At 36.9% G+C, this 22,514-nt stretch overlaps 1 protein-coding gene and 1 pseudogene across 1 annotated transcript in view; one reads left to right on the top strand and one right to left on the bottom strand.

Annotated features, from left to right (window-relative positions):
* The window catches only part of IQCM (IQ motif containing M), a 616,349-nt gene that overhangs the window by 474,394 nt on the left and 119,441 nt on the right, over nt 1-22,514 (bottom strand).
* LOC125164157 (40S ribosomal protein S3a-like) lies at nt 10,013-10,802 on the top strand (annotated as a pseudogene).

The raw sequence follows: 22,514 nt of genomic DNA, 5'->3' as shown, positions 1-22,514 counted from the left end.
TTTGTGCTAAGTAATTTTTATTATGCTACTTTTAACCTTCCATCAGTTTGAATGATACACTCTTTAGAAAATTATATTCTAGATATTAAAAATGCATACATAACAAAAACTTTATCCTTTTCTTGGATAAACTAAATTCTCTAGAATAGTTTAACTTTTATGTTAATTTAAAGATAATATTATAATCACTAATATTTTAATTATATTTTCTAGACTCACTAGATATTATTACTGCTATTGCACATCATCAGTTTATTTTCTTGTAAATATTTGTGATTTTTTAAATCTATAATTTTCTTGTCCTGAAATACATCTTTTTTTTAAAGTTTATTTATTTTTGAAAGACAGAGAGAGACAGAGTGCAAGCAGTGAAGGGACAGAAGAAAGAGGGAGACACAGAATCCAAAGCAGGCTTCAGGCTCTGAGCTGTCAGCACAGATCCCGACACAGGGCTCAAACCCATGAACCATGAGATCATGACCCAAGCTGAAGTTGGTTGCTTAACCAACTGAGCCACCCAGATGCCCCCTAAAGTACATCTTTAATATTTCCTTCATGAGATTCTGTTGGTCATGAACACTTTCAGTCTTTGTTTATTTAATCACATCCTCATTGAACCTCTTGAAAGATATTGACTATGCCTGTAGACTTTTAGACTAGCAGCTATGACTGTGAGCACACTAGGGTTATTATTCCATTACCTTCAGGCTTTCATTGTCACTGTTGAGAAATTGATTATCTTACTGCTCCTGCTGTGGAGTTTTTCTTTCTTTTCCTTTCTTTCTTTTTCTTTCTTTCTTTCTTTCTTTCTTTCTTTCTTTCTTTCTCTCTTTCTTTCTTTCTCCTTTCCTTCCTTCCTTCCTTCCTCCCTCCCTCCCTACCTCCATGACTTTTAAAAATAATTTTTTTTTGTTTGGTCTTCTTTATCTTCACTGATTTCAAAGTATATATTTCTTTTATTATTTATCCAAATTAGGATTTACTAGGCTTCGGTTTGGCACTCCAATATTCTGCTTCCCACTCTAGTTACAGACAGTTAAAGAAAAACTGACGTGTGGCATTCCCCACTGTCTTTTTAGTCCTTCAGTGATTTTTTTCATATCTTTTTAGAACATAATTTATCTAACATATTTTATTATTTCAAAAGGGATGCTGTATATAAATATTCCTTCACCTCAGTAAGTGAAATAAATGCTTCATCAGAATTGTCAAATTATTAAAATCAAAGTTGAATAGATTTCCTTTATCTACAAACTAAAAAGAGATGCAATTCCAATGTCCATATTTCCTTGGCTACATGGTAACACATTTTACCTGTCCATGGGTAGATAACTAAGTAATGTTGGGCTAAATTTATATCTCCTGAGATATTAATCACTGGTAGGTCTCCAAACACCTTCTTCCCAATTTAGAAATGATAAAATGTAAACATGGTACTAAAATAAAGAAATCAATATGTCTCAATGGTTCAATATAACTGTCATACAAAGCAAAATGTTTGTGTTTTTTTAAGAATACTTTAAAGCTGTTTCACAAAAACCTTGTTTATCTGTTAAAAAAAATAGTAAATTAGAACAATCAGTTAATCCATTATCTTCCAAAAGATACAACCTCTTATGTTCTAAACTGAATTGTGTTCCCTAAAAAGATATGTAGACTCCTAATGCCTAGTACCTCAGAATGTGACCTTTTTTTGGTAAATAAGGGTCACTGCAGATATAATTCATTAAATTAAGAAGAAGTCACATTGAAGTAGAGTGGGCCCTTAATCCAATATGACTCATGTCCTTATAAGAAGAGGAAAAACACAGACACATATAGGAAGAAAATATAAAATCAAAAGCAGACACTGGCACATGTCTATGCCACAAGACAATGAGCATCTAGGGCTATTACAAACTTGAAAAGCTAAGAAAGGACCCCCCCCCTCAAGATTTCCGAAGGAGCATGACTCTGCCATCACCTTGGTTTCAGACATCCAGCTCCAGAACTGTGAGACAATAAATTTAATTTGTTACAGCAGCACTAACAAACCAATAAACACTATTAAAGTGTTATTTGAAATTTTATATCTTATCAGTAACTTTTGAGGAGGTTATTAGACTATCATTTAACATAAAATACAGATAGATAATAATATGCTCTGCATTAAAGATTAATGTATGAATTATAATTCTTTCAGGGAGACTTGCTTATTGGCATTTGCTTCAGTTCCTTAAAATAGTATCATACCTTCTGGCTTATAATTGTGGAATAAAAATACAATCTTTCCCCTTTCTTCTCTTGGAAATAGTCCAAAATCAATAATAAAAATTAAACACCAGAAAAACAAATTCCTTCAATGAAATAAGAAACCATCTAAAACCTAGAAGCATGCTATAAAGACAGAACTTCCAAATATAAATGAAAGCCTGGGCGGCCCAGTGGTTGAGTGATTGACCTCATCTCAGGTCATGATCTCACAATCAGTGAGAGCTTGGAGCCCGCTTCAGATTCTGTCTCCCTCTCTTTCTGCCCCTCCCTTGCTCACACTCTGTTGTCTCTGTCTCTCAAAAATGAATAAACGTGAAAAAAAATTTTTTTAATTTAAAAAATGAAAGTTAAGTGGATGTGAAAGAAGATGAAACTAAAGATGCCACCATTGTAGATCTCAGGTAATACAGAGGATAGATCTCTAAAATAAGTAGCCACATCTTGAAGAGCAAATCCCTTTGGGGGAAAAATGAAAAATAAGGGGTCTATACTGATAGCAGAAGTGCTCTGGGCCACATTATCTCAAGATCTCAAAAAGTGGGGAAGTTGGGACTGAATGAGAAATCATATAGATGAGGCATATTTTCAGGACTCAACTTCCAGTTGAAGCAAAGGGTAAGGAGAAACATTCAGCACTGTGAGTTGTCCTTCAGAGTGGAAATAAAATGGTTGGGGAAAAGCAAAGACTAAAACAACTCATGCATACCACCGATCTGCATCATTAAAGGTGTTTTCCATCAGGGAACCTGGGTAGCTTAGTTGGTTAAGCATCTAACTCTTGACCTTGACTCAGGTAATGGTCTCACAGTTCATGAGATCAAGCCTCCCATATGGCTCTTCTCTGAAAGTGTGGAGTCTGCTTGGGATTCTCTCTCTCTCTCCCTCTCTCTCTGCTCCTCCCTGCACTCACCCCACTCTCTCTCAAAAATAAACTTTAAAAAAAAAAAGGTGTTTTCCATTAAGCAGGAACATTGTCCTGTCCATTCCTATATGCAAACCTCCTACAAATGGCTAGTCCAGGAAGAACACACCCCATTAGAAGTAAATAATCATAATCATAATCATAATATATATTGCAGAAACAAATAAAATGTAAAAGGCATTTTTTAAAATGACACATGAATACCATGAGAAAAAAATGTTGCCAAGGGAAAAAAAAATGAAACATATTGCCACAAATAAGATAAACTTTTTAACCAAATGCATTGCCTAAGAAAGTTTTTGGAAGAAAAAAGGTAATTGCCTCTATATAAAGAATTCTTAATAAAAAGATATAAAAACTGAAGAAAAACATAGCGAGACAATAGAGATCACTGCTTGAGTTGAAGGAGCCCAAAAAGAAGTAAATGGAAAAAATTAAATCATTAGCAGAAATGAAGACAGAATATGGGGCACTGGAAATTGGATTGATAGAAGTGAACATGAAACATAATAAAGAAAGCTTAAAGGGATTATAAGAAAAATGATAGACTTAGGAAACAGGCAAAAGAAGAAAAGAAACAAAGTAATAGAATAAAAATATATTAAATATATAATTTAAGAAATAATCATTGAAATGAAATAAGATTCGAACCTTCAAATTGAAGGACATACTTTATGTCATGAAAAAAAAATCATCACAGTATAATGCTTGCCAAAACATATCTCAGAAATATCACGAGAATTCAGAAATAAAAAAATAGGCAGGCAAAAAGAACAATATGACTATAAAAAGCAAAGCTGCAAACTACAAGGCAGTAGAGAAATATGTACAAAATCCTCAGGAAAAATGAGCTTGACATAAGAGTATCACCCTGGCCTAGATGACAGAATCAATAAATAACTAACAGAAATTTTAAGAAGGAAAAGATGTTGGTAAATGATGTAAGTTGGTAAATGCTGATTTCAACATCTTTTATAGTTAAAGGGGGAAAATTCTCATTTGGAATTAGTGAATCACTTGGTACAAAAATAGGAATATTTAAAGTAGGACTATCATGTGTACTTTACCATGTATACTCTTTTCTTAAAGTTTTACTTTAAATTCCAGTTAGTTAATATACACTATAATATTAGTTTTAAGAGTACAATGTAGTGATTTAACACTTCCATACAACACCCAGTGCTCATCAGAGCAAGTGTGTTCCTTAGTCCCCATCACCCATTTACCCTTCCCCCTACCCACCTTCCCTCTTGCAACCATCAGTTTGTTCTCCATAGTTAAAAGTCTGTTTCTTGGTTTGCCTCTCTCTCTCTTTTTTTCCTTTGCCCATTTGTTTTGTTTCTTAAATTCCACGTATGAGTGAAATCATTATCATGTATATTCTTAGTGTATACCTACACTCTAAGAGAAAAAACATATCTAATAAAATCATTGGTGGATAACAGATAGAGGAAGGAAGAATAAATAGATATATACAAACTCCATTATTGTCCATGGGAGAGACTCACAGTTACATATAAAGAAAATATGTCTTCTACTTTTGAAATAGTAACTACTATGGGAATGGTCTCCTGTCACAAATAGCTAAAAAATCTAGACAAAAGATTTATTATAAACATATGGTAATTAGAAGCATGTGGTACTCTTCTAAGACTAGACAAACAGATCAGTAGAACAGAATAAGACAGAGCAACAGATCTATGCATATGTGGACATTTAGTATATGACAGAGGTGGCCCAGAAGACCACTGGATAAAGAGAACCTTTTCAGTAAATATGTCTAGGACAAGTGAGTGTCACTATGGCAGAGGAGGGTGAGAAGAATGGGGAGGGAATAAAACTGGACCCTTCTCTCACACTTTGCACAAAACAGACTCCAAAAAGCTTAAAAACTAAATATAAACATAAAACCATAATAACTTAGAAGACATCAATGGACATTAATGACCTTTAGGTAGCAAAGGTTTTACACTAAAGTTTTCAAATAAGATACAAAAAGAAATAGTCATAAGGTAACACTGATAAATTCAATTTCTATTTAGCAAGACACCATAAAACAGTTTATAAAGACAAGCCATGGACTTTTTCTAACACATGCAGTGCACAAAGATGCAGTTTATGAGATTTTATGAGAAATGTTTTAACTCAATAAGAAAAAAGCAACAACTCAAAAGAAAAATGGAAAAAAATAACTGAACAAGATTTTTTTAAAGAGGAAATCCAGGGGTACCTGGGTGGCTCAGTTGGTTTAAGCATCCAACTCTTGATTTCAGCTCAGCTCATGATCTCAAGGTTTGTGAGTCCAAGCCCCATGTCAGGCTCTGTGTGCAGAGCCTGCTTGGGATTCTCTCTCCCTCTCTCTGCCCCTCCCCCATTTATGCGCATTCTCTCTCTCTCTCTCTCTCTCTCTCTCTCTCTTTCTCTCTGTCTCAAAATAAATAAACTTAAAAAAAAAAGAGGAAATCCAGGGGCGCCTGGGTGGCGCAGTCGGTTAAGCATCCGACTTCAGCCAGGTCACGATCTCACAGTCCGTGAGTTCGAGCCCCGCGTCAGGCTCTGGGCTGATGGCTCAGAGCCTGGAGCCTGTTTCCAATTCTGTGTCTCCCTCTCTCTCTGCCCCTCCCCCATTCATGCTCTGTCTCTCTCTGTCCCAAAAATAAATAAACGTTAAAAAAAAAATTTAAAAAGAGGAAATCCAAATGGCTAAGAAGCATATGATGAGGTTCAACCTCATGAATAATCAGAAAAATGCAAATTAAAAAATTTTAAACACTGAATCCCAACTGATTGGCACAAATTTACAATTTTAACAATTTCAAGTGAAGAGGCTGTGAAACAATGGGACTTCATTCTCTGCAAGTGAGAATGTTAATTAGTGCCAATCTTGTAATAGTTTGGCATTATTGAGAAGTTTAAAGTATACGTAGCCCATGAACCTGAATACTCTCTCCTTGATATATAGAGAACCTCTTGGAGACATACAACAGAAGACATGCACAGTAGCGCTGATACAGCCCTAAAGTGAAAACAACTTAAATGTCCATCAAGAATAGACAAAATGCTGCATTATGTATTCTTAAAATGGTACACCATACATTAGTGAAAATGAACAAAATACAGTAATCTGTAACAGCATGGAAAAATTTTGTAAGCAGTGTTGAGCAAAACAGGTAGGGCACAGAAACTATAGATAGTATAATATAATTTATGTAATTTTTTTTAAATAGGCACCAATAATTCTCTATCAGTCTGGGTGGTAAACCTACAGAGAAAAACATGGAAATTGTTACCACAAAACTGAAGCTGGTGGTTAACACTGGGGGGTGAACAAGAGTGTTCCAAATGGGAGGAGAAAAGGTGGGAGTGGGGGTAACTACTGAGTGCTGACAACATTCTATTTTATGATCTGGGTACTGCTGACACAGGTTTAACTTTATAATTATTCATCACATCATAACAGATTTCCATTTGCTCATTGCTGTCTTTCAGTCTGTCATGGTGGTTTTGACTTGCAATTCATTGTTGTCAATTTATTGTTGCTGGGCCAGTGCAGATCTTCAGGTGTGCAGGCTGCACTCATTCACCAGACCCTCCTTGCTCTGCAAACACAAACAAGGCAGAAGGCATGTGTCTGCAGTCGCTGAGCTGGAACCCAGGAGGGAGCGGGTGGTCAAGACTCCATCCCTGGGGTATAAGTAGGGAGGAGGAGGTGGGACCAATTGGGAATTAAAGCCCCAAGCTTCCCTTGCATGTTCCATTATCCTACTAGACTTGCTTACAAACCACAAATTTAAAGGTAAATTACTTAGAAGTTCAAGACAATGACCAGAGAGCATTAATCCCCAAGAGCTGATCCCTTTCTAAGGGGCAGAGTCCTGTGTGACTTCAGGGTCACATGCCCATGAAGCCAGCCCAGTACCATAGGTGTATGTTTTCTGCACACCTCTACATGTATTTTATATTGTGTATGTGAATGTGTGAATGGAGGAAAGGAAACAAAACAAAACAAAACAAAACAAAACAAAACAAAACAAAACAAAACAAAACAAACAGATGATGCTTCTATTTCTTGCTTCAAGTCCCTGAGCAGTTCAGGTCTGAACAGAAGGGAAATAAGAAGATCTGAAGTGATCATTGCATTAACATTTTAAACTGTCTACCTGACTGAAGCTTATTTACCAAAATGTTCATATATCTGAATGTAGACCTGCATGTTTAAAGGATGTTTTATAAATTAAATATTAAATATTTATAATTAAGATCATGGGCAATTAATTCCACAGCATGCTAAGCAATTTAACATAATTGTCCTTGGCTATAATCTAAATGCCAAGAACCTCCTACTCTGATTCTAGTTCCTTCCATTCCACTCACTTTAACTGAAAAAAATGTAATGTTTGGTGGGGCAATTTATGAAATCTAATAAAAGTGGATATGGATAGATTAAGTTATCTAATATAGGACAATTCAGATTCCAGAAGGGAAATGGGATGGAAGGAAACCAAGTAGGTGCTCTACCTTTGATACCCTCATTTAATTCTCTCGCAGTAATATTGAAAGGCATATACAAATGTCTCATTCCTACAAAAGAACACTGAGGTTAGGAAGGCTAAATACCCTTACCAAGGTCATCCATCTAATAAGTGGATATATATACTCCAATCAGGCAACAAACTTCTATGACCTTTCTTTGCTATCTTTTTTTCTTCTTTTCTTTAAACATTTACTGTCCATTTACTATGTGCCAAGCATGATCACAAAAATGAGTGATAAACATCCACTGGAGGCCCAAATCCTAATCCTGTGTTCTCAGAATGGTAAAGTGTGGCTATGAGCACTTGAAATGTGGCTAGTATGAATTGTGATGTGCTGTATGTTAAATTATATGCCAGATTTTAAAGAATTTGTAAGAAAAAAAAAGGAATGTAAAATATGATACTAATAATTTTTCATATTGATTACATATTAAATGATGAATTTTATATATATTAGGTTAAATTCAGTGTGTTTAAAATTTATTTCATCTCTTTCTCTTGTTTTATGTCACTACTAGCAAATCTATTTTTTTTAAGTTTATTTTTTAGAGATGGGGAGGACACAGAGAGAGGGAGAGAGAGAATCTCAAGTGGAGAGCCTGACACAGGGTTCGAACTCACAAACTGTGAGATCATGACCTGAGTCAAAATCAAGAGTTGAATGCTTAACCAACTGAGCCACCCTGGCACTTCATCCAGAAAATTTAAATTATAAGTACATCTCGCATTTTATTTTTATTAACATCATTGGTCTAATGATCCCCTTTCAATCTTGCTTCAGGGTATATAAATGAATTACATGCTTATAATGCTTAAATGTTTTATTTCAAGATTATTTTGCATAAGAAATATCTGTAATCCACTGTGGAATGTATCTCCCTGCTACCATCAATATTTATAGATGATATATTCAATCTCTTGAAATTTCAGAAATTAGCTTAGCTAAAATTAGCTAAACCCTGTTGGGTTTTCCTCTTCCTGACAGAGTATATAAATGAACAGAGAAATACCTGGATTCAAGACACAGGTATTCTTGTAATGGAATAAAAAGAGCTTTTTCACATTCCTCAAATATCTCTTAGAGATTTGCTGAACACTTCTAATATCATAGGATGCATTTTTCCCAGCATGAAAATTTTTGATTGTTTAGAATTTGGTACATTAAAAATACTTTTTACATTTTCCTAAAAATGATGAGGCAAGGTGAATTTTCAGACAAAACACTTGTGTTTTTACAAAATGTCTATTAATGTGAGCAGTGGGGAATAATGCAAAAAAGCTATATTTCCTAATATATTATTATATACTTAAACAGCAATAGAAACTAATTTATAATTCATAAAAAATATGTACAGTAGTGAGAAACACCATATTTAGACCACATAGTATCAGATGGAGAAAAACTCAAAAATTACACAAATTTACACTACCCTTTAGTTCGTAACATTTTATGTACTACAAAATACTCACTTTATAAGCCCATCCTATATTGAATTACTCTGTTTTGTCATGAAATATAGCCTTAAAATATCCCAATTTTAGGGGCACCTGGTTGGCTCACTCAGTAGAGCATGCTACTCTTGGTCGCAAGTTCAAGCCCCACTTTGGGTGCAGAGCTTACTTAAAAAAATAAAAGCTTTGAACAAAATATCCCAATTTTATATTTGAAGAGCAAAATATTCATAGATACATGTAAGACAATATGAACCTATATAAAGCAATACAATAAAATGGAATGAGAACTGGGAATCAGAAAAATAATACTTGAAATTTGAGCTACTTACATACTTTTTAATATTTAGTTTCTTCATACCAGTGATGGGAAAAGTTAGATGAACTTTGCCTGAAAATCCCATGAGAATCAAGAATACAACATATAAAAAGAAACTTACCAGTAAGGAGTGATGTGAATTATGTTATTAGTTTGTTAAAAACAAATTTATTCTATTACTTTGTTAAAACATCTATCTTTCAGTTAATGTTTTTAGTAGCCATTGTGGCAAAAAATTAATAAAAATATTTTAAATATCTTAAATTTCAGCTTTTTTCAAATAACTTTTGGAATTTCCTAGGTATAAAATAATAACTGACATTGTATCAACAAATGAAAGTATTTATGAGAAGGTACTTGATTATTACAGTAGAATTGGGGGAGGTAGGGGATCACAGAATCAAAAAGGCGGGTAGCAATGGTCTCAATGTACACAAGGCCAGCATTGTCTCCCTCTCACTGCACCTGTTGTAATATAGTGGATTCCTGAATAAAACTAAATCTGCTTAGAATGTATAGAATTTATTATTTGGGGGCAAGAACAAGCATCTTATGAAAGGCAGCAAAAAGGGAGCCAAGAAGAAAGTGGTTGATCCATTTTCTAAGAAAGATTGGTATAATATGAAAGCACCAGATATGTTCAATATAAGAAATATTAGGAAAACACTAGTTACCAGAACACATGGAACCAAAATCGCATCTGATGTCCTCAAGGGTCATGTTTTTAAAGTGAGCCTTGCTTATCTGCAGAATAAGGAAGTTGTATTTAGAAAATTGAAGCTAATTACTGAGGATGTCCAGGGCATCTTTCCATGGCATGGACCTTACCCATGACAAAATGTGCTTCATGGTCAAAAAAGTGCAGAACATGATTGAAGCTGATGCTGATGTCAAGACTACCGATGGTTATTTGCTTCATCTGTTTGTGTTGGTTTTACTTAAAAAACAACAACAACAACAACAACAACAACCAGATTTGGAAGACCTCTTATGCTCAGCACCAACAGGTCCTCCAGATTCAGAAAAAGATGACAAAAACATGACCCAAAAAGTGGAGACAAATGACTTGAAAGAATTGGTCAATAAATTGATTCTAGACAGCATCAGAAAAGACATTGAAAAGACTCGTCACTTTATTTATCCACCCCATGATATCTTTGTGAGAAAAGTAAAAATGCTGAAGACTACCAAGTCTGAATTGGGAAAGCTCATGGAGCTTCACAGTGAAGGTAGTAGTTCTGGAAACACTACTGGGGATGAGGACAGTGCTCACATTGAACGAGCTGATGGATATGAGCCACCAGTCCAAGTATCTGTTTAAAATTCAGACATTTAATGGTGACAAATAAAAAAAAAATCTTATTTGTGATGTTTAAAAAAAAAGAAGGTATTATTTTAAAAATTCTATTTTCCACTTCTAAAATGAGTTGAAAATACCTCTCTACCCTCCTCCTTTCCTATCTTCACCCGGCTTCACATACTGTCAAAAGGCAGGAACAAAGAACATGGTTTTTTCTCCTCTAGTACTGAGTGCTGTGGACTGAATTCTGTTCCTCCCAAATTCTTATGTTGAAAGCCTACCCCTCAAGGTGATGGTAGTTGGGAGATGGAGCCTTTGGCAATTAAGTTTAGATGAGGTCATGAGGGTGGGACTCTCATACATGATGAGGTCATGAGGGTGGGACTCTCATGCATGATGCCCCTATAAGAGACCAGAGAGCTCTCTCTCTCTCTCTGAATGTGCCCTCTCAGAAAAGGCCATGTGACAAAACAGGTAGAAGGCAGCTGTTTGCAAGCCAGGAAGACAGCTCTCATCAGAACCCAACCACGTAGGTACTCTGATCTCAGGCTTTCAGCCTCCAGAACTGTGAGAAAATATTTCTGTTGTTTAAGCCACCCAGTCTATGGCATTTTGTTTTAGCAACCCAAGCTGACTAGTATCTGAATAACCTCTGATGAGCAAGTGAAGAAGCTAGAGAGTTAGCTGCACTGGTACATGGGGGAGAATTCCTTGTATTCATTGAGAGAAAATGAAATGGATGCTTATGTCCAATTAATGAAAGAAAACTATTACATTAGACTTAACTAGAAAAAAAAATTAAGTATTGCCACTAGGTTTTGAAAAGATGCAAAGGAACAAAATTGAAAGGAAATAAACTAAGTTGTTAAGCACAGCTGTGAGAGGGTGGTGGCATTAATTGACAAGTTTTTTTTTTCCAAATTGTTCTTTAATATAGTTGTATGTATTTTTATAACTGAAAAAAAATGAAACCTAACATTTGGCTATTGATCTCAATACAAAAGGAGTCTAACAGAAAGGTTTTGTTTATTTTCAGTTATCTTCGCAGGAGACAAAAGCTATTTATAAAGCATTTTTTGAGTTCCCATATGTCTACCATTCTATTGGCTATTTTTTTTTAAGTAGGCTTCATGCTCAGAGAGAAGCCCAATGTGGGGCTTGAACCTGCGACCCTGAGATCAAGACCTGAGCTGAGATCAAGAGTCAGATGCTTAACCGACTAAGCCACCCAGGTGCCCCTCTACTGGCTATTTTTAAAGGGTATGTGCTGCCTTCCTTAAACTCATCCATTTTATTGAGAGAAGATTCCATCACAGTAATTGATAATAATAGCATATATACAGTATTTAGACAATTTTCATTGTAATGAGTAAATGCTGAAGTAAAATCAAATAACAAATATTAAGATCTCAAAGAAAGCACTCACTCAGAGCTGACCAACATGGAGAGCAGGAAAATATAATGATTACTAGAAATTCATGAAGTAGAAAGTAATGCACTATAAAGAAAACCAATTAAGCCTAAAGTTGTTTCTTTAAAAAAATAAATAAATAAAGTTGACAGACATTCAGCACAACTGACCCAATAGAAAAAGGAAGGAAAGGAGGGAGAGAGAGAAAACCTAAATAATTAATATAGAAAATTAAAAAGGAGACATCAGTACAAATGTTATTATGGACAACTTTGTGGCAATACTTTTGACAACTTGGACATATTACTATAAACATAACTTATAAAAACTGGCAGAAGATTAAAATAATTTCATCAGTTCCAATCTTATTAAAGACATTTAATCTATGATTTTAAAATCCCATATAAAGAAATCTCCAGGCCGAGTGGCATCATTAGTGATTTCCCCCCAACATTTAAGAAAAAAAAAGCACAATCTTACACAAAGTCTTCCAGACAAATGAACAAAAAGTGGGAATAGTTTTCAACTTATTGTATAATGTTCATTACCTCAACACCAAATCCTGACAGGAACATTATAAACAAGGAAAATTTCAGGTCATTTCTCTTTTCAAAATAAGTTTAAATATCCCCAACAGAATATTAGCAAATTAAATTCAAGTTTGGTTTATTCCAAGGTTGAAGATTAGCTTCACATCTGAACATCAATGAGCATAATTCACTACATCAAGAGAACAAAGGAGAGAAATCATATAATCATCTTGAGATAAAAATAAAATCATCTGATAAAACTCAACATTGACTCATGATGAAACCTCTTCACTAAGTAGGAACTTCTTTAATACAGACAGGCTTCGACAAATACTATACATTATACTTAATGCTAATATATATAATAATTCCTTCTGAGATAGAAAATGAGAAAGCTGTTCATCATTTCTGTGTTACATTGTTCAGGGGGGCTAACAAATGCAATAAGGTAAGAAGAAATAAATAAAAGACCCAGAATAGGAAGAAAAGAACATAAACTGTCATCATTCATGGACAGCATGATTATATACTTAGAAAATCTAGAAGGATCAACAGATATACCAGACTAACTACTAGAAATTATGTTAATTTATAAAGTCTATAAAATGTAAGGTCCATATAAAAAGATTAACTGTATTTCTGGGTTGCAGAAACTGGGGAAGGGCTGAAATAAAATTTTAAATAGCATTTAAAATAGCATCAAAAACATCAAATGCACGGAAATAAATCTTTAAAAAATGCAGAAAACTATAAAATATTATTGAGACTTTATAAAGCCCTAAATAAAAGGAAGACATATCATGTCCATCTGCAGTTCCTTTGGAAAATTTGTAAGTTTTTTTGCAATTCTTTTTTTTTTTATGAAATTTATTGACAAATTGGTTTCCATACAACACCCGGTGCTCATCCCAAAAGGTGCCCTCCTCAATACCCATCACCCACCCTCTCCTCCCTCCCACCCCCCATCAACCCTCAGTTTGTTCTCAGTTTTTAACAGTCTCTTATGCTTTGGCTCTCTCCCATTCTAACCTCTTTTTTTTTTTTTCCTTCCCCTCCCCCATGGGTTCCTGTTAAGTTTCTCAGGATCCACATAAGAGTGAAACCATATGGTATCTGTCTTTCTCTGTATGGCTTATTTCACTTAGCATCACACTCTCCAGTTCCATCCACGTTGCTACAAAAGGCCATATTTCATTTTTTCTCATTGCCACGTAATATTCCATTGTGTATATAAACCACAATTTCTTTATCCATTCATCAGTTAATGGACATTTAGGCTCTTTCCATAATTTGGCTATTGTTGAGAGTGCTGCTATGAACATTGGCGTAAAAGTGGCCCTATGCATCAGCACTCCTGATTCCTTGGATAAATTCCTAGCAGTGCTATTGCTGGGTCATAGGGTAGGTCTATTTTTAATTTTCTGAGGAACCTCCACACTGCTTTCCAGAGCGGCTGCACCAATTTGCATTCCCACCAACAGTGCAAGAGGGTTCCCGTTTCTCCACATCCTCTCCAGCATCTATAGTCTCCTGATTTGTTCATTTTGGCCACTCTGACTGGCGTGAGGTGATACCTGAGTGTGGTTTTGATTTGTATTTCCCTGATAAGGAACGACGCTGAACATCTTTTCATGTGCCTGTTGGCCATCTGGATGTCTTCTTTAGAGAAGTGTCTATTCATGTTTTCTGCCCATTTCTTCACTGGGTTATTTGTTTTTCGGGTGTGGAGTTTGGTGAGCTCTTTATAGATTTTGGATACTAGCCCTTTGTCCGATATGTCATTTGCGAATATCTTTTCCCATTCCGTTAGTTGCCTTTTAGTTTTGTTGGTTGTTTCCGTTGCTGTGCAGAAGCTTTTTATCTTCATAAGGTCCCAGTAATTCACTTTTGCTTTTAATTCCCTTGCCTTTGGGGATGTGTCGAGTAAGAGATTGCTACGGCTGAGGTCAGAGAGGTCTTTTCCTGCTTTCTCCTCTAAGGTTTTGATGGTTTCCTGTCTCACATTTAGGTCCTTTATCCATTTTGAGTTTATTTTTGTGAATGGTGTGAGAAAGTGGTTTAGTTTCAACCTTCTGCATGTTGCTGTCCAGTTCTCCCAGCACCATTTGTTAAAGAGGCTGTCTTTTTCCATTGGATGTTCTTTCCTGCTTTGTCAAAGATGAGTTGGCCATATGATTGTGGGTCTAGTTCTGGGGTTTCTATTCTATTCCATTGGTCTATGTGTCTGTTTTGGTGCCAATACCATGCTGTCTTGATGATGACAGCTTTGTAGTAGAGGCTAAAGTCTGGGATTGTGATGCCTCCTGCTTTGGTCTTCTTCTTCAAAATTCCTTTGGCTATTCGGGGCCTTTTGTGGTTCCATATGAATTTTAGGATTGCTTGTTCTAGTTTCGAGAAGAATGCTGGTGCAATTTTGATTGGGATTGCATTGAATGTGTAGATAGCTTTGGGTAGTATTGACATTTTGACAATATTTATTTTTCCAATCCATGAGCAGGGAATGTCTTTCCATTTCTTTAAATCTTCTTCAATTTCCTTCATAAGCTTTCTATAGTTTTCAGCATACAGATCCTTTACATCTTTGGTTAGATTTATTCCTAGGTATTTTATGCTTCTTGGTGCAATTGTGAATGGGATCAGTTTCTTTATTTGTCTTTCTGTTGCTTCATTGTTAGTGTATAAGAATGCAACTGATTTCTGTACATTGATTTTGTATCCTGCAACTTTGCTGAATTCCTGTATCAGTTCTAGCAGACTTTTGGTGGAGTCTATCGGATTTTCCACGTATAGTATCATGTCATCTGCAAAAAGCGAAAGCTTGACTTCATCTTTGCCAATTTTGATGCCTTTGATTTTCTTTTGTTGTCTGAGTGCTGATGCTAGATATTCCAGCACTATGTTAAACAGCAGCGGTGAGAGTGGGCATCCTTGTCGTGTTCCTGATCTCAGGGAAAAAGCTCTCAGTTTTTCCCCGTTGAGGATGATGTTAGCTGTGGGCTTTTCATAAATGGCTTTTATGATCTTTAAGTATGTTCCTTCTATCCCGACTTTCTCAACGGTTTTTATTAAGAAAGGGTGCTGGATTTTGTCAAAGGCCTTTTCTGCATCGATTGACAGGATCATATGGTTCTTCTCTCTTTTTTTGTTAATGTGATGTATCACGTTGATTGATTTGCGAATGTTGAACCAGCCCTGCATCCCAGGAATGAATCCCACTTGATCATGGTGAATAATTCTTTTTATATGCCGTTGAATTCGATTTGCTAGTATCTTATTGAGAATTTTTGCATCCATATTCATCAGGGATATTGGCCTGTAGTTCTCTTTTTTTACTGGGTCTCTGTCTGGTTTAGGAATCAAAGTAATACTAGCTTCATAGAATGAGTCTGGAAGTTTTCCTTCCCTTTCTATTTCTTGAAATAGCTTGAGAAGGATAGGTATTATCTCTGCTTTAAACGTCTGGCAGAACTCCCCTAGGAAGCCATCTGGTCCTGGACTCCTATTTGTTGGGAGATTTTTGATAACCGACTCAATTTCTTCGCTGGTTATGGGTCTGTTCAAGCTTTTTATTTCCTCCTGATTGAGTTTTGGAAGAGTGTGGATGTTTAGGAATTTGTCCATTTCTTCCAGGTTGTCCAATTTGTTGGCATATAATTTTTCATAGTATTCCCTGATAATTGTTTGTATCTCTGAGGGATTGGTTGTAATAATTCCATTTTCATTCATGATTTTATCTATTTGGGTCATCTCCCTTTTCTTTTTGAGAAGCCTGGCTAGAGGTTTGTCAATTTTGTTTATTTTTTCAAAAAACCAACTCTTGGTTTCGTTGATCTGCTCTACAGTTTTTTTTAGATTCTATATTGTTTATTTCTGCTCTGATCTTTATTATTTCTCTTCTTCTGCTGGGTTTAGGCTGCCTTTGCTGTTCTGCTTCTAGTTCCTTTAGGTGTGCTGTTAGATTTTGTATTTGGGATTTTTCTTGTTTCTTGAGATAGGCCTGGATTGCAATGTATTTTCCTCTCAGGACTGCCTTCGCTGCATCCCAAAGCGTTTGGATTGTTGTATTTTCATTTTCGTTTGTTTCCATATATTTTTTAATTTCTTCTCTAATTGCCTGGTTGACCCACTCATTCGTTAGTAGGGTGTTCTTTAACCTCCATGCTTTTGGAGGTTTTCCAGACTTTTTTCTGTGGTTGATTTCAAGCTTCATAGCATTGTGGTCTGAAAGTAAGCATGTATAATTTCAATTCTTGTAAACTTATGAAGGGTTGTTTTGTGACCCAGTATATGATCTATCTTGGAGAATGTTCCATGTGCACTCGAGAAGAAAGTATATTCTGTTGCTTTGGGATGCAGAGTTCTAAATATATCTGTCAAGTCCATCTGATCCAATGTCTCATTCAGGGCCCTTGTTTCTTTATTGACCGTGTGTCTAGATGATCTATCCATTTCTGTAAGTGGGGTGTTAAAGTCCCCTGCAATGACCACATTCTTATCAATAAGGTTGCTTATGTTTATGAGTAATTGTTTTATATATTTGGGGGCTCCGGTATTCGGCGCATAGACATTTATAATTGGTAGCTCTTCCTGATGGATAGACCCTGTAACTATTATATAATGTCCTTCTTCATCTCTTGTTACAGCCTTTAATTTAAAGTCTAGTTTGTCTGATATAAGTATGGCTACTCCAGCTTTCTTTTGGCTTCCAGTCGCATGATAAATAGTTCTCCATCCCCTCACTCTCAATCTAAAGGTGTCCTCAGGTCTAAAATGAGTCTCTTGTAGACAGCAAATAGATGGGTCTTGTTTTTTTATCCATTCTGATACCCTATGTCTTTTGGTTGGCGCATTTAATCCATTTACATTCAGTGTTATTATAGAAAGATACGGGTTTAGAGTCATTGTGATGTCTGTATGTTTTATGCTTGTAGTGACGTCTCTGGGACTTTGTCTCACAGGGTCCCCCTTAGGATCTCTTGTAGGGCTGGTTTAGTGGTGACAAATTCCTTCAGTTTTTGTTTGTTTGGGAAGACCTTTATCTCTCCTTCTATTCTAAATGACAGACTTGCTGGATAAAGGATCCTTGGCTGCATATTTTTTCTGTCTAGCACCCTGAAAATCTCGTGCCAATTCTTTCTGGCCTGCCAAGTTTCAAAAGAGAGATCAGTCACGAGTCTTATAGGTCTCCCTTTATATGTGAGGGCACGTTTACCCCTTGCTGCTTTCAGAATTTTCTCTTTATCCTTGTATTTTGCCAGTTTCACTATGATATGTCGTGCGGAAGATCGATTCAAGTTATGTCTGAAGGGAGTTCTCTGTGCCTCTTGGATTTCAATGCCTTTTTCCTTCCCCAGTTCAGGGAAGTTCTCAGCTATGATTTCTTCAAGTACCCCTTCAGCACCTTTCCCTCTTTCTTCCTCCTCTGGGATACCAATTATGCGTATATTATTTCTTTTTAGTGTATCACTTAGTTCTCTAATTTTCCCCTCATACTCCTGGATTTTTTTATCTCTCTTTTTCTCAGCTTCCTCTTTTTCCATAACTTTATCTTCTAGTTCACCTATTCTCTCCTCTGCCTCTTCAATCCGAGCCGTGGTGGTTTCCATTTTGTTACGCATTTCGTTTAAAGCGTTTTTCAGCTCCTCGTGACTGTTCCTTAGTCCCTTGATCTCTGTAGCAAGAGATTCTCTGCTGTCCTCTATACTGTTTTCAAGCCCAGCGATTAATTTTATGACTATTATTCTAAATTCACTTTCTGTTATATTATTTAAATCCTTTTTGATCAGCTCATTAGCTGTTGTTATTTCCTGGAGATTCTTCTGAGGGGAATTCTTCCGCTTGGTCATTTTGGATAGTCCCTGGCATGGTGAGGACCTGCAGGGCACTTCCCCTGTGCTGTGGTGTATAACTGGAGTTGGTGGGCGGGGCCGCAGTCAGACCTGATGTCTGCCCCCAGCCCACCGCTGGGGCCACAGTCAGACTGGTGTGTGCCTTCTCTTCCCCTCTCCTAGGGGTGGGATTCACTGTGGGGTGGTGTGGCTCGTCTGGGCTACTTGCACCCTGCCAGGCTTGTGATGCTGGGGATCTGGCGTATTAGCTGGGGTGGGTAGGCAAGGTGCACAGGGGCAGGAGGGGCAGGCTTAGATCGCTTCTCCTTAGGTGATCCACTTCAGGAGGGGCCCTGTGGCAGCGGGAGGGAGTCAGATCCGCTGCCGGAGGTTTGGCTCCGCCGAAGCGCAGAGTTGGGTGTTTGCGCAGAGCGAGCAAGTTCCCTGGCAGGAACTGGTTCTCTTTGGGATTTTGGCTGGGGGATGGGCGGGGGAGATGGTGCTGGTGAGCGCCTTTGTTCCCCACCAAACTGAGCTCTGTCGTCCGGGGGCTCAGCAGCTCTCCCTCCCTTTGTCCTCCAGCCTTCCCGCTTTCCAAGCAGAGCTGTTAACTTATGACCTCCCAGATGCTAAGTCGCGCTTGTTGTGGGAACACAGTCCGTCAGGCCCCTCCGCTTTTGCAAGCCAGACTCAGGGGCTCTGCTTGGCCGGTGAGCCACTCCTCCGCCCCGGCTCCCTCCCGCCAGTCCGTGGAGCGCGCACCGCCTCGCTGCCCTTCCTACCCTCTTCCGTGGGCCTCTCCTCTGCGAAGAGGAAGAGCTCTTGGCTCCGGCGACTCCGTTCTGCTAATCCTCTGGCGGTTTTCTGGGTTATTTAGGCAGGTGTAGGTGGAATCTAAGTGATCAGCAGGACGTGCAATGAGCCCAGCATCCTCCTAAGCCGCCATCTTGCCTATTTATTCTGCAATTCTTGATATCTACCTGGGGACAGGCAAATCTAAACAAACATCATCTTTTTATAAAATAATGACAATTATGGCATAGCTTGTGAGATTACAGTTAAAAAAAGACAAAACTGGAATAGTGGACAATGAGAGTAAGAAATTCAAGATTGGGGGAGAGCAAACCTGCAGCATTTCATTTTATTGCCCCAAAGAGGGTAATATTTTTGTTCAATTTTGCCATATTTAAATCAATATCATTTGTTTATCAAAGACACCCTTAAAGAAAGTGAAAAGACCAGTCACAATACAACGAAAGATTAGTATCAAGAATTTAATAACACTCCAAATCTAGGAATCTAGGGTGGAAGCAAAGAGACAGGATTTGACAAGGGCAAATAAGTAGATATCAGTTGCTATCAATATTATTAAATAAATGAAATAAAAGAGGGCAACTCATGAACAAGTGATGAGAATGCATCATGACAAAAAATTAATCTATTAATCTAATTCTGGATTCCTGAGATCTAATATGAGTGTGTGTGTGTGTATATATATATATATATATATATATATACACGTGTGTATATATATGTGTGTGTGTGTGTGTGTGTGTGTATCTATATATCTATATATGATTGATTGAAAGGAAAAGGGACAGAAGTGATACAAATTTTTTGTTGCTTGTTTGTTTTAACTAGGAGAGTTGTAAGCTACCAGGAATAGGTATGAGCCCTAAAAACAAACTACTCTAAATAATATAAAAACCTTGTGGAATCAGACTTTCTTATATTTTCTGGTTTTACTATTTTTATGCTTTCCTGCTCGTTCAGCCAGGTTTTTAATCTTATCTTTTAATATTTAACTAGCATTTTTAGGTGTTCTGTACCCAAAAGTCTTTCCTCACATAGTTGTTCACCATGTTCTCAGAAACACATATGCACACACACATACACGCAAACACACGCACACACACATATAGAGCTGTATTATTTTCAGCTTTATTTTTTATTCAAAATGAAAACAGCATATTTAAGCTCCATGGGTGGAACTATTTATTCTAATAAATTAGATAAATTTCTTCATTAAATAGAAAAAAATAAATATGCAAATTGGTACCACTCTTAGAAAATAAAATGGTATCTTCACTCATAGTGAGTACTTCCTATGTGCCAAGAATGATTCTGGATCCAAGGGATTTAGTAGTGAATAAATCAGTCAATACTATCCGTCTTCATGGATTATATATTCTTTCAGGAGGAGGCAGACAAAGTCAGATAAATGAAAGAAGCAACATGTCCTGAGATCTCAAATGCTAGAGGTCAGAGTAAAGCAACTGACCTAACAGGGCTGGCAAGTATGGTTGCTGCTATAATAAACTGGCCAGGAATGGCCTTACTGGTAAGGAGGCATTTGGACAATGCCCAGAAGTGGCCAAAAGGTGACGCCTATGATATCTAAGGAAAGGAGCTTTCTAGACAAAGAGAACAACACCTACGGAGTTCCTGAGTTGGACATGTTAGGTTTGAAATGCCTGTTAAAAATTCAGGTAGACATGCTGATTACGCAGTTGAATGTGAGATGGAGTTCAAGAGAATAACCAGGCTGGAGATATGTTTGGAGTCATCAGCACATAAATGATATTTAAAGCCACAGCTTGGATAAAATTATCAAGGGAATGAGTGTAGCTAGAGAAGAAATTCAAAAATTTAATGCCAGGCCTCTATTTTCACTAGGGTCCCAAGACTCTTAGTGGGATTTAAAAATATTGTTAGAGTTTAGAAGGTGATCTGGTGAATAGTAGTGCTCTTCAATGTCAGGTTTTGGAAATATTTCAAAGGTATAACTATTAGAGAATATATGTAGTATGATGGAAAGCAAAATCATTTAAGGAAAAGGGCTCAAGGAATGCAGAAGCCAATGAGTCAGAGAGCTTATTTATTTAGACACCCACATCCACAAGGGCCCAGGGTCTAAATTCTTTAAGATATGAGAAAATGGATGCAAATCAATAGATTACTGTAAGAAGAAGAGATAATGGAGGATATCATTTGATGACATGGGATTCAAAGATGGATTCATGTTAGAGAATAGGAAGCGACAATGGTCTGGAAACAGCATAAGGAATAAGGTCACTACTCCATCTCCAATCCCAGACAGGCGAGGTGTGGGAGAGAGAACCATCACCACTTGAGACAACAGCAGAGAAAGAAATGTCCTCAGGGCTAGGGACAGAGCACGGATTTTAGTGAGACCAAGAGCTGAAGGGAACACTTAGCAGAAGAGAAAGATTTAGGGCTTTTGCTGGTTACTGGCTATGATTTCAGGGAGGACAATAAACAGTTTCTAGGAGCAAAAAGGATAAGGGATAAGGTCACAAAAGAAGGCATACAGAATTAGAGAGAAAGGGAGTGGGACTTTGGTGATAAGAGGCAACCTGGAAGTCCTAGGTGTCTTGTGGACACTGATGTCGACAGTTAAAGGTCATACTTAATGAGATTCATCCCAAGGGTCCCCAGGGTGTGAACTTACCAAGTAGGGTAAGGTAAGAAATCTTGCTAAGAGCAAAGGCTGGGGTTGGTCCACTTCTCTCCAATCAATGATTATATACAGAGATTTTAATATCTGAGAAGCAACCCTACAGGTAAGGGAAATATTCTAACCTTTTGTTCTTTTCATTGAAGATAGTTTCATTCTTTCCTTGAAGATTACAGATGACGAAACTAAAGCCCAGAGAACTGGGGTACCTCCTACCATGGGCCTATTCCCTTAGAATCATAAAGATGGAGGTAAAGCTCTGAAATGACTGGTGAAAGGGGTGCTTTAAGAATATCAATTTCAGTGTGACCTACCAAATTCATTGAAATAGCAAGCAAACAGGCAGATTCAAGGTCTAGAGCAGGATGCTAGCAATGATAACGACAAAAATAGTTGAATTCAGGAAAGGTCACAGTGATTGTGTTTATACATTAACAATAAAACTCACTTCCTGAGTTCCATGCTGTGATAGGGTTGAGTGTGTGG

The sequence above is a fragment of the Prionailurus viverrinus genome, chromosome B1 (assembly GCF_022837055.1).
Source record: "Prionailurus viverrinus isolate Anna chromosome B1, UM_Priviv_1.0, whole genome shotgun sequence".
In the NCBI taxonomy this organism is placed as follows: Eukaryota; Metazoa; Chordata; class Mammalia; order Carnivora; family Felidae; genus Prionailurus; species Prionailurus viverrinus.
Note: the sequence above shows the minus strand (reverse complement) of the source record. Positions and strands in the feature narration are given on the sequence as shown.